This window comes from Nannospalax galili, unplaced genomic scaffold, assembly GCF_000622305.1.
Source record: "Nannospalax galili isolate Female #2095 unplaced genomic scaffold, S.galili_v1.0 scaffold140, whole genome shotgun sequence".
Lineage (NCBI taxonomy): Eukaryota > Metazoa > Chordata > Mammalia > Rodentia > Spalacidae > Nannospalax > Nannospalax galili.
The window spans coordinates 11764580-11777039 of record NW_008352267.1 but is presented as its reverse complement, the minus strand read 5'-3'; positions in this window follow the sequence as shown (position 1 = coordinate 11777039).

The following is a 12460-nucleotide window of genomic DNA, read 5'->3' as shown; positions in this document are numbered from 1 at the left end:
GCATGTCCATGCTAACTGTGGTTCTATTCATACTGGACAAACTATAGAATCAACTTAGAGGTCCATCAACAGATAAAGTAAAAAAATATGCAATAGATGCAATAGAATTTTGTTCTGCAGTAAAGAACAGTTATATCATTTGCAGAAAACTGGAGGGAACTAGAGATCATCATGCTAGAAAAAATCAGACTCAGAAAGACAACTATCACATGTCTTCTTTCATATGCAGCTCCTGGATTAAAAATATATGTAAGATGGGCCAGCGAGATAGTTCAGCATTTGCTGCCAAGCCTGACAACCAGAGCTTGATACCTGGAAATCACATGGTGGAAGAAGTGAACCAACTCTCAGAAGTTGTCTCTGATCTCCATATGTGCTTTGTGGCATGTACCCCCCCAAGTGAGCAAATGTGCATGTGCTTGCGTGTGTGTGTGTGTGCGTGTGTGTGTGTGTGTATGGTGGGAGGTGGGAGGAGATCATGAGATACACTAATGGTATCCAGGTTAAATATTTCTAAGACAAAAGAAGGAATCATTTTTATTTCACAAATGACTTGATACAGTAATTTTTAATATGGTAGTCAGTTTCCTGTGAATCAGTGAAAGAGATTTGCAGTTTGATATTCTTTTTTTAAGCCAGATCTTCAAGTCTGGATTCTACTTTTAAATATTCAGCTAGGAAAGGAAGTCTGCTGAAGTCAGGGTCAGACTGATATGCTGTTCCTAGTGATACTTTGAAATAACATTCACCAGAGTTTTAACATCTAATTCTCTGGTTGCTCTGATTTTTCTCACTATTTCCTGCTTGTATTTGTTGTTGAGAAAGAACACATGATTTGAACAGCTGAGGAAAATAGAATTGCACTGACCCTAAGTGAAGGACATGGTATGCTCAGAATTTGAGCTGGAGAAGGTGGAGTTGTAGCCTAGGAGTCTGGACTCAGACATGATGAACGATGCCTTCAGGGCAAAGTCAGAGGAATGGTGTAGATGTCACCTTGGTCATTCTGTCCACACTCATCCTCAGGAAACAGTTTATGGGAGAAAGACTGATTGGCACCTCTAGGAGTTGGTTCTCTCCAAAGTTTACCCCAGGATCTGGTGCTCATGTGCACAAAACCTCACATAATTTCATCTGTAGCTCATTTGGCTTCTCATTTTAATGATGATGATGACAACATTAACAAAATCCTCAAATACACAGTGTGATGGGAAATTTCTAATGGTTTTTGTTGATGTTTGTAACCAAGGAAATTTTCTTTACCTTTTTGTTTTTACACATACCTGTTGCATGCAGGAGACATCTATGACTCTTTAAGGAAAAAAAGCATGAATGACTGATACTTTCTCCTTAAAGCCAACATCTGGTTGTTTTAACACTCATTTTGATTAAACTGGGAAACAAACAAAAACTTTGAGTTAATCTAGCCTGGAGATTCCTACTGCCTTGTGAATTGTGTTCTATTACTGGATGTATTCTAAAAATCCAGCTTTGCCTAGTTGTCAGAAAGACAAGATTTAGTTTATTGGAGTAAGAAAGTTTACAGTACTTACAGGTTTATCTGTAAAATAAATCCAAAAACATTATTTACTTAGAAAATATGAATATAACCTGATGCTGGGTAGCGAGGCTGAATGAGGAAAGGATTTTCACTAGAGCTATGTGTCCTGAGGCATTCAGGCTAGACAGGAACAGAATGGAGTTAGAGAGAGCTTGCTACTGGCACAGCACTCCACATCTGCAAAACCCTACCAGAGGCAGTAACAAAAGATCCCTAGGTGGGTGCAACAGTTCAAATCCTCATGGAAACCTCTGGGCCCCATGCTTCATGATTCTTAGCTTTGAGTTCCTATGAGATCTCTTTGGGTGCTGGTTTTTTTGCCTTCTCTCCAATATGACTTGATGCAAATGTCTCCCAGTACCTAAAGGAACAATAGTGACTCTCAAAACAAAGAGATTTTAAGAAGAGCAGTGTTTGATTATTCTGTCAGCAATTGTCACACACATTAAAGACAGAGGTGTCAGTATACTGCTCACAGGACAGATTCTACCTAAGTTGCAAGAATGCACGCACAAGTAGATTAGTGCATCAAAAACAAATCCAGAATTATCCAAATTATGCCCATGAATATAATTTAAAATATTCTCAAATTAAAAGAATTACCAGGGGCTGGAGAGATGGCTCAGCGGTTAAGAACACTGAGTGTTCTTGCAGAAGACCTGGGTTCAAATCACAAAACCCATTTGGCAGCTAACAACTCTCCATAACTCCAGTTCCAGGGGATCCGACAGCCTCTTCTGTCCTCCACTGGCACTGCATGACAGGGTGTTCTGGGTACTTACATTAACTTTACAGTATTTGATTAAAATGTCTTCATTATGAAAGACTGACTTGTTTATATTAAATAGGATGGCAGTAATTATTGCAAGCAAACAACTAAAAATCTTCAATGAAGTAAAAAGCTTATTCATATGGAAATATTTAACTTTTTTTGTATGAAGTATGTAAACCTAGCAGCAACCAACTTGAGCCCAAGGAGCTTTGCTGAGCATTTCCAAGTAGTAACTGTATAGATTTCCAATGGTAAAAATTAGTAGTCTCCACTGTAGTCTCCATACCAGAATTTGTTACTGACAAGTCCATTAAGTCTCAGGACAATGTGGAGAACAAGTTCCTCCAGGACAGAAGGGAATTAGTGTTGTTGTTATTATCTTTCGGGAGGTTTAATGTGAATGGATTTAAATTCATAATCGAGTCTTTTCACTGAATGCCAATCCCCTGGCAGAAAAGGTAAAGTCATGGATTTTATTAGGTAGGATGGCTTAAACCTATAACCCTAGCCCTTGGGAAGCTGATTCAAGGCTGCTGTGATTTGGAAGTTAGCCTGGTCTACATAGTGAGTACCAGGCCAACAAAGATCCTATTACAAAGGAAGAACAAGAGGAGGAGAAAGAAGAGGAGCAGGAGGAGGAAGAGGAAGAGAAAGAGGAAGAAGAGGAAAAGGATGAGCAAGGGGAGGAGGAGGAAGAGGAAGAGGAGGAGGAATATGGCCTTTCATATCTACTTCATTGGTCCAACCAGCTCTGCAGTATAGTAATTCTGTGACTTTAAAATCGTACCTCCATTTCCACAGTTAAAGAAAGAGAATGCAGGAATAGAAGTGATGGCTCATTAAAGTGGTTGCTGGACAAGCATGAGGACCAGAGTTTGATCATCAGCACCCACGTGTAAAGCAGGGCATGGTAGTGCATGTCTGTAATCCTGAAATGAAATGTGGAGACAAGAGGTTTCAGATGGTTCGCTTGGCCAGCCAGTGTTGCCAAATTGATGACTTTCAGATCCAATGAGAAAATTTGTCTAAAAATAAGATAAAGGAGCTATTGATTATGACATCCAGTCTCAAACTTTGATCTCTACATGCACATTCACATGCTCATGTGCATGTACTCATACATGCACGCACACACACACACACACACACACACACAATATACAAATGCAAATGCAGTGAGAGAGTTGAGGAGGTGGCTCAGTGGGTAAGTGCTTGCTGCAGAAGCATCAGATTCAAGATTTGAGTCCCCAGCCCTCACGTAAAAGCTGGGCATGGCAACACACATCTGTAACTCCAGTGTTGGGTGGTGAAGGGGTTCAGAAACAGGCAGATCCTGGGCTCACAGTGACCAGCCCATCTAGTGGAAAGAGGCAAATTCCAGTCAGAGAGAACATTCCTCAAAAAAGTGAGGTGAGCAAAGATAGGAAGATACACCATTTGGCCTCCACATTCACATGTACACATGTGCCTCTGTCTTTCTCTCTCTCTCTCTCTCTCTCTCTCTCTCTCTCTCTCTCTCTCTCTCTCTCACACACACACACACACACACACGCACACATACACACAAATGCAGCAAACCTTAATTTTGTAGACTTAAATAAGAATAAGGAGAAGTAAATATAAAGCATAAGATTCATGATAAGTACTTGCTAAACAGCTGGTAATATCATTAGTGAAAATACATGTGTTCAACTACATATCAATAGACATACCTACCTACGTATGTTCTCAGCATCCATTTGCTTTTTATTTCTTTACTAAACACATTTTATATGGTCATTCTGTCTGCATGTAATTCATCTACTTTCTACCCCATTACAAATGGCAACAATGACATAATCATTTTAAGCAAAGAAAAGCAAAATGTATGAATGGGAATTAATAGATGTTCAGAAATTTTTAGCAACCTCTTGAATTTGATGCTACCTGTGTTGTTCTTTCCTAAAATCATCTGCGCATCAAAATGCAGGCCATGTGGTGATAGCAATACATCTCTGTGGAGTAAAGCACAAATTCTCTCTATGAAAACATCTTCTCCTTTGCAGAGAGGAACATCTATTGAGCACCATGACCTGTATTTGTAAAATATCCAATTGTTTTGTTAGGCCTGGACATCTCATTACAATTTTGGGAGGGCTAATAGGACAGAAACTATTCAAGGAAGTAAGTAAAATCAGAAAATATAAAAGAGATGTAAAGACCCAATGAACTTTGAGATTAGTGGGAAGTGGGCAGTGTGAAAGCACAGGCTTCAAGCAACTGCATCTAGATAGACAACTGTAGCTATTGATTGAGGACCAAAAGTACTGAGAGAAGCAACAAAATTCCAAAAAGACCTTTGCGGTCATAATGAACTTTGCTTTTTATTGAGAGAGAGAGTTTTTCCAAACTATGTTATTAGCAACCCAGGATGAGGCAGTTTGCTTCTGAGTCACACTATAAATCATCGTTAGAGTTGGTTGTGATAGTTGCTATTTATTGGTGCTGTGTTCCATACCAAAGTGTCTTTCTTTTCTTACTTCCTTTTCTTTCTTTGCGTTCCACTGGTCATCAATCACAAAAGCAGCCTGGCCATTTCTCTCTGTCTTGCCTCACTGAACTCCTACTTTTCTTGACTGTTAACCCCTCACTGGAATGCTCATGGCCTCTGAGCAGCTCTGGGCCCCTATTCACTTCTCTCAATGAGCCTCCATTCCTGGCACAGAGCTGCAAGGCAATATTTTCCATCTGTTGAATGAAGAGCATGACATAGGCAGTTTGATATGGTTTCAGAGACCACAGCAAACCAGCGATGCACAACTCACTTTTATTCCACAAGCCTGTGGGAGCCCAAAGGGATAAGAAGCCTTTCTGCTAGGCTGAACACAACTTGGCATTCAGAAACAAATATTCCTCCCTGAACACTCAATATGTTTAATATTCAAGCCAGAAACACTGTGGGTTTGAATTATCTAAAGATGCATCTAATCGGAAGTCATCCTGAAACATGCGCAAACTTCTCTTTCATACACCAGCTGTTTTCTTTCCGTGGAATGTTTACTGGGTGGGGGATCTTCCTGACTTTATTATGCAGTAGCAAGGAAGTGTTGTGTGTTCCAAAGGAACCTAGGGGTCCTTTCAAGGGTAGAAGGAGAATAGTTCATCATGAGTTCAAATTGTTGAGTCTCTGATAACATCGCATCCTCAAATTTGGGACTATTTTCATTCATAAAACATTTTGAAAAACTTTCATGATTGCTGCTTCTTGATGTAGGAATGCTTCTCCAAATATTGTTAAAGAGTATTGGCTAAACACATAAAACTAACTTCTACAAGCATTTTCATGACATTACAAGGTTTTAAAGTAAGTTTTAATATAGATAGCTTTAAATTTTTACAAAGTGAAAATGCATTTGTTAGGTACTCTCAACAGCTTTATTAGCTTTAAAAAAATCAAAATAAGACATGTGGTTTCCAAGACTCTTTCCAGTTCGATCTGAACTCAGTCCTCTCAAGCAGTGTCATTCACTTATGTTAAAACATTCAAAACTTCTAGTCTATTATGTTACTTAAAAATAACTGTTTTGACTGTCTAAAATGACTTTTTACAAATTTGTACATTAAAAACTTACTATCCTTATGAGTGTATTATTTAAATACTACTAAAGACACTTTCACAAATTTTCCAAATCTTCCCTCTTTAATGAATTTTTTCGGAGTCTAGTTCTTAGAAACAATAACATGCAATATTCTGTCATCTGAGTAGTAATTATGTCATTTATTTAATTTACAGCTGCTATGCTAGCTACCTTTTACTTGAACACACTGATTTTATACTATGCTAGAGATATATACCTCACTCAAGCTCTACAAGTTTTGAAGATTTTTTTTAAGGTTTTTACTACTATTATCCTCATTTACAAATGAGGAAACAGACCTGGAGAAACATGAAATTTGCTCAGATTACCTGTGCTAAGTGGTGCTTGGGATTAGAGTCCAGACAGTGCTCCAATACAAAAGTTGATTTTTCTTCTTTGTTCTCCAGGCTTTTATTTTCTGGAACATAAACTGTTTTTAGATCCTGATCTTAATCTTTTTGTACTCAGATTCAGCTAATCCTGTTCTGCTGTTGCCAGTCAGTTTTACTGGAATAATACAGTTGATAAAATCTTGACTTTATTGGATATTGTTAAAACTGTAACTTTAATTGTAAAAAAAAATTAAAATAAAAAAAGAGGAAATAAAAAGATATACACTAAAAAAAAATCTTGACTTTATTGAAAACCAGAATAAAATTTCTGCTTATGTAATTGTCTTAGATTCTACAACCGTTACATATTAGATAACAATTCTAATATACTAAAAATTGCTTGACTTTCTGGAGTTTATTTGTGCAAATATAGGTTTGTGGGATAATTGGTCATTAAATTTCAGGTTCGATAACTAATTCTTTCAAATACTTGTTACCAGCAGCTTCTCTAAGTATTTTTATTTTAATGCTGATTTTGGTGATTAAAATGAATCTGAATTCTTGTCTATGAAATACTCTTTACTTTATTGCTATTTTGTTAATTGATTTTGCTTAGGCCTTTAATGTCTAATCTCGAGGCTTTTTCGTTGTTTTATAGATGTAGGTGAAAGTTCTTAGCAATAAGCATTGAACAATGTTCTCTGTAAGCAAGTGAGTACAAGGATCTTGAGGAAGTAATTGTTCTTATACAAACTATAGAGAGAACAATGGACATGTTTTAAAAACATTGTTAAGTATAGTTTTTGAGCTAAATAAGTAATTTAAATTTTCTCTATTTATGATCTATATGAAAATGTTTTCCCTATTGCACAATAAACAATTATGGTTTTTCAGATATGCAATGCATTTATTTATTTTGTTAAATTTTGATTCAATCCCAAGAACCATGTGGTGGAAGTAGAGAAGGAACCTCTGACCTCCACATGCACACACATGGCATGTGCATGTTCAAATGCACACAAATAAATAGATATATGGTGGTGCACACCTTTAATCCCAGCCCTCAGGAGGCAGAGGCAGGCAGATGTCTTTTAGGTAGTGATCAGGTTGGCCTACATAATAAGTTTCAAAACAGCTGGGGCTATAGGAAGACCCTGTCTCTCTTTCTCTCTAAAAAAAGATAAATATAAAAAAATTAAAAAGATGTGCTGCTTTTGGGTAACTTAGGGCACTTGAATACTGCATATGTATTTGTGTGTATGTTTAAGAAGTGAAGTTTTTTGCTTAATTATGTAAAGACCTAAGATGTTTTGGTTTCTCTCCAGGTTAAAATGCAATAAAAATTACATATATAATCAAAGTTAAATATCCTTGTGAGTATAAATTTGTAACAATGTAATTTGGTAATAAAGCATGTATTTATAATATGCAGTCTTCATTCATGAAAAGCCAAATACCTTTTTTAAAATTCCTGTAATTTTCAGAGATAAAATATTTTAACAGGCTCTAGTCTCTCTTATTTCTAACACATTATTTTCAGAGAAAGTTTTCTAAGACGTAAACACTAATATAATACAATCTTTCTAAAGTCCTTCATGAGTTCCTTGAGTACCATAAAGGTGTCAAAATCTGCTCACTTAACAATCTAGATTCTTTGGCTTGGTTTCTATGCAGTTCTACAGCCCCATCTCCACTCCAAGTACTCTACCTAAAAGATATGCGCAGTTTCCCAGAGAGCCGGTTCTAACTAAACCATCACAATGTTCCTCTTCAGTTACAGTTTGGGGGGGGGGGAAGAATATTGATTTGGGCTTGCCAACAAAGTTTATGCCATTCAGAAGAGGGTCACTTACAAAGGCATGCACATGCCCCCCCTCCAATTTGAGATCCGTGCCATTGGGCCTTGCTGGCTCTGGTTCCTAGATGGCAAATCTTTTTCAACTTCCTGGCATGCCCTGGGCTTCCCAGTGTGCTGAGCATTCCCCCTCTCTTCAGCTTTCCCAGTGTCCTCAAGGTCCGTCCCTAGACCAGCCCCCTTTGAGTCTCTTGGGGTTCTGGTGTTCATTTCTAGTTCCCTTGGAGGACTCGCCTACCCAAGGTAGGGGAATACAGACATATTTAGTGCAGAGAGTGATGTTCAAAAGGACTTTTAATGGAGAACTGACCATTGGCGGTGGAAGGGATGACACAGGAGTGTTGTGTACAAGCTTAGGAGTAAGAGGGGTGAGAGTGAGGGAGACTGTGCAAGAATCAGTCTGCCATGAGGGTGAATGAGTGTGGACTGGAACCTGAGGGAAGGATAGGTGGTGATGCTGTCCAATTCTCAGATTCCTAGATCTGTATTGTTGGACCGGGTCTTGGAAATCAAAGGAGATGAGAAAATTTGAATGAAAAGGGAGAAAGTAGAAAAACAAAAAAAGGAGGAAAAAGGAGCTCAGCTGAATTTGTTACGGACTCTCCTGGAAACTTTGCTTTCGATTTCACTTGCACCAATAGAAGGAACTTGGACTCAGTAAGGCTAAACAAAGAATGAAGATCGAACTTACTCTTAAAGACAACTCCTCCTTGAGGGACAAGAGGATCTTTCCCCCCCCCCCCACAGGGCAAAGGATGATGTCATGGGCCCAAGGTGGGGAAAAAAGCAGATGCAGATTCGCTTCTCTTGCACTCAGCACCTGTTGCAATGGTTCTTTCTGTCCAAGTCACTCATCACCATGTCTGATTTGAGCAACTTTTCCATGTTGCTCCTCTGTTTTATTTCCTGATGAGCAAACAGCACTCCAGGAGCAGTGAAGGCTTTCATAAAAGTGGGAGGGGTATTGTCATAGCCATTCCAGGAGCTATTTAGGTGATAGTTTCATTTTTTTCACTTGTTAATATCAAATTCACCTAGCGTGGTTACATTTTTGTTGAGTAGGTTATCTCCTTAAATGCATACAGATCGTTTCATTTTGAACACTGTAAAACCACAATTGTTCCACATTTAAAATATTTTGCTTAATAAATGGAATCCTGGTGTTTGTGGTCTTATTTCTTGTAACTGTACCACATGTCATAACAATAAACTATTCCAAACCCATATTCTTACTTTTAATCACTGAGCAGCATTCAAAGCGTTTAAAGTTGACTGGTGCTTAGTCTTATGGATGTAACATGGTGGAAGTAAATGTATAAAAATATAGCAATCGTTTTTGTTTCCAAAGGCCATCCTAAGATTTTAAAACATTTTTGTAAATTTATTTTATTATTTTCATTTTATGTGTATGAGTGTATTGCACTCATGAGTATATTACACTTGGGTGTAAGTGCACCCAAGCCTTGCAATGCCTGCACAGGCCGTCGGATCCCCTGGAACTGGAGTTATGGACAGTTGTTAGCTGCCATGTAGGTGCTGGGATTTGAACTTGGGTCTTCTGCAAGAACAACCAGTGTTCTTCACTGTTGAGCCATCTCTCTAGCCCCAATTTTAAAGCTCTTAAAACTTCCCCAAAGCCTTTGCAAAGAACCTTTGAGAGGAAGGCTGACTCTCACTACTTTTTTGGAGACTGAAAACAAAAAGATAAGCGTCGGAAATTACTTATATCCGAGCCAGCTTCCTATCGTCATTAATGAAGTTATCTTTATCTCCATGAGCTAAGAGTTTATTATTCTGACTGAATATAGAAAGTTGAGTTTTAAAAGGACATCTTTGTTTTCTTTTGAGGCTACTAAAAAGTAGATAATTATATTTTACTGAATAAGACTCTGTTAAATATACCAAATTGCAAAATACCTCGAAGACTAAAAGTCTCCTTTTGTGAAAGTTATTGAAAACTAGAATGTGTAATAATTAATGATTATTTACATTTATTAATCAATCCATCTCTGGGGCTGGAAAGATGGCTCAGTGGTTAAGGGCACTCAGAAGTTCCCAGAACCCACATGGTGGTGACTAACAACAGACTCTGTTAAATATACCAAATTGCAAAATACCTCGAAGACTAAAAGTCTCCTTTTGTGAAAGTTATTGAAAACTAGAATGTGTAATAATTAATGATTATTTACATTTATTAATCAATCCATCTCTGGGGCTGGAAAGATGGCTCAGTGGTTAAGGGCACTCAGAAGTTCCCAGAACCCACATGGTGGTGACTAACAACCACCTGTAATTTCAGTTCCAGGGAATTCATGCCCTTTTGGGTCTCTGTAGCTACTTCATGACATGCGTGCACTTACACACATGCAAGCAATACACTTATACATATAAAATAAAAACAATAAATAAAATTAAAGCAAAATATATCTTCGGAAAATGTCAAGGAGGTGATCTCTTATGCAAAGAAAAGGTTAGCTGTAACTCCCCTTTTCCTGTGGCCTTCAAGATTAGAGACACATTTGCAGAAGGTCCATAACAGTATTCTTTTTTTTTTTTTTTTTTTGTTTTTTGTTTTCAGAGTCATCAAACAGCCATCATCACAGTGTTCACAGCTCACCTGATGTGGTGCCACTCTTTTCCATTCTGATGTAGTAGGCTCAGGACCATCAGTTGGGTTAGGCAGAGATAACTGTGTATAGAAAACAGTATTTAATTCTCTATGAATTTAGGAGCTTTGTGTCCCAGATAATAAAATAGTATTTCATAGAAAAGAATTTTAACTTTTCTTGCTGTATATTGTGTGATTTGGGAGCTGCCTTGTTTTTTGTATTACATATAATTTTGTATTGCAGTATTTCTGAAAATCAGGTACAGGGAATGACATTCTTTGTGGTAAATTTTGTGGTACATTTTCCATTTTAACCTTCATTTAGGGTGCATCCAATACCTTCAACAAAATAATCTGGAAAATGCAGAGACCTCCTCATAAAGTTTTTCCTTGTTAGACATCTTAAATAGAAAACTTTTCCTATATAAAGTTAACTCAAAAGACCATTACACCCTGAAAGTGGGATTTTGAATTTAAAGTATTTCGAAAAGTTCCAAGGTGTGGTAATATAGCTGTCCCCTTTGCTTTAAAACTTCAGTCTCACTTGTTACATGTTATAATTAACCATAGGAAAAATATAGTGGAAAATATTCCTGTAACTGTAGAAATTAAGCATAGCAAAATTTGATTTTTTTTGTATAAAATATAACTATTTACCCCAGACTTCCCTCAAATTCATGATTCTCCTGCCTCAATCTCCAGGGTATTGGAATTAAATGTATGTACCACCATACCAAGCTTAAAAATAGACTATTTGAATACTATATATATTTAGCAGAAAGCTAGTAGTAGAATCTTCCCTCTGGCCTGTCTCCTGTATAGTCACCTGTTCCTAGACCTAATATCAGCGTCAGGTATGGGCTCCATCTTGGGAAGTGAATCTTAAATCCAATAAGAAAGCAGTTGGTTACTACCATAATATTCACACCACTATTGCATCAGTGGGCATATTATTCCAATACAGCTGTTGTAGCTCAGATTCACAGCTGGATAAAGTTGATGATTAATTTGTCTCTTCAGGTAGCATGCAGAGCACTTCTAGCACTATGACAGCTAGCCAATAAAGATGAAGCTTTGAAGTCAATACCAGCTTTATTTCTCTTCTTTTGTTCTTCAGTTCATGTGTGTACTGTCTTCAGCAATAGTGTCTTACCATCAAGTTCTTGTGGATAATCAAGACTAGGGACAGTGGCCAGTATTGTTTGAGGATCACTGAGTCCCTCGTCAAAAGCTTCAAAAGAGGGAGTCCATTCCTAGAATTGGGCTTTTACATTCCTTGCCTATGTGTCTAGCATGAGCAATGTACCCTGTTATAAAGTAACTCCTTTAAATCTCTTTTTAAAGATACATATATACTTTAAAAAGCTTTACAGTAGTTGGTTTCCATATGACTTTTTCTAAAGTCCTTTAGTGTTAGTTATCACTCCCCATACTCTGTCCTCTGCCCTACTCTTCCATTCTCTACCCCATTTAATTTTTACTACTTTATTATTCCCCTTTGTCCTTATATCACTGCATTCTATCCCCCCTTACAGAGAGTCTCCCACAACATGGCCATTTACTATTTTTTTGATCTCTCTGGATTTCCCATCCAACTGAAATATATGCTTGTAAGAATTCAAAGCTAGCATCCAACTATGAGAGAGAACATGGCAATTGGGTTAACTCACTCAAAATGTGTATTTCCACTTCCGTCCACTTACCTGTGAATTTCA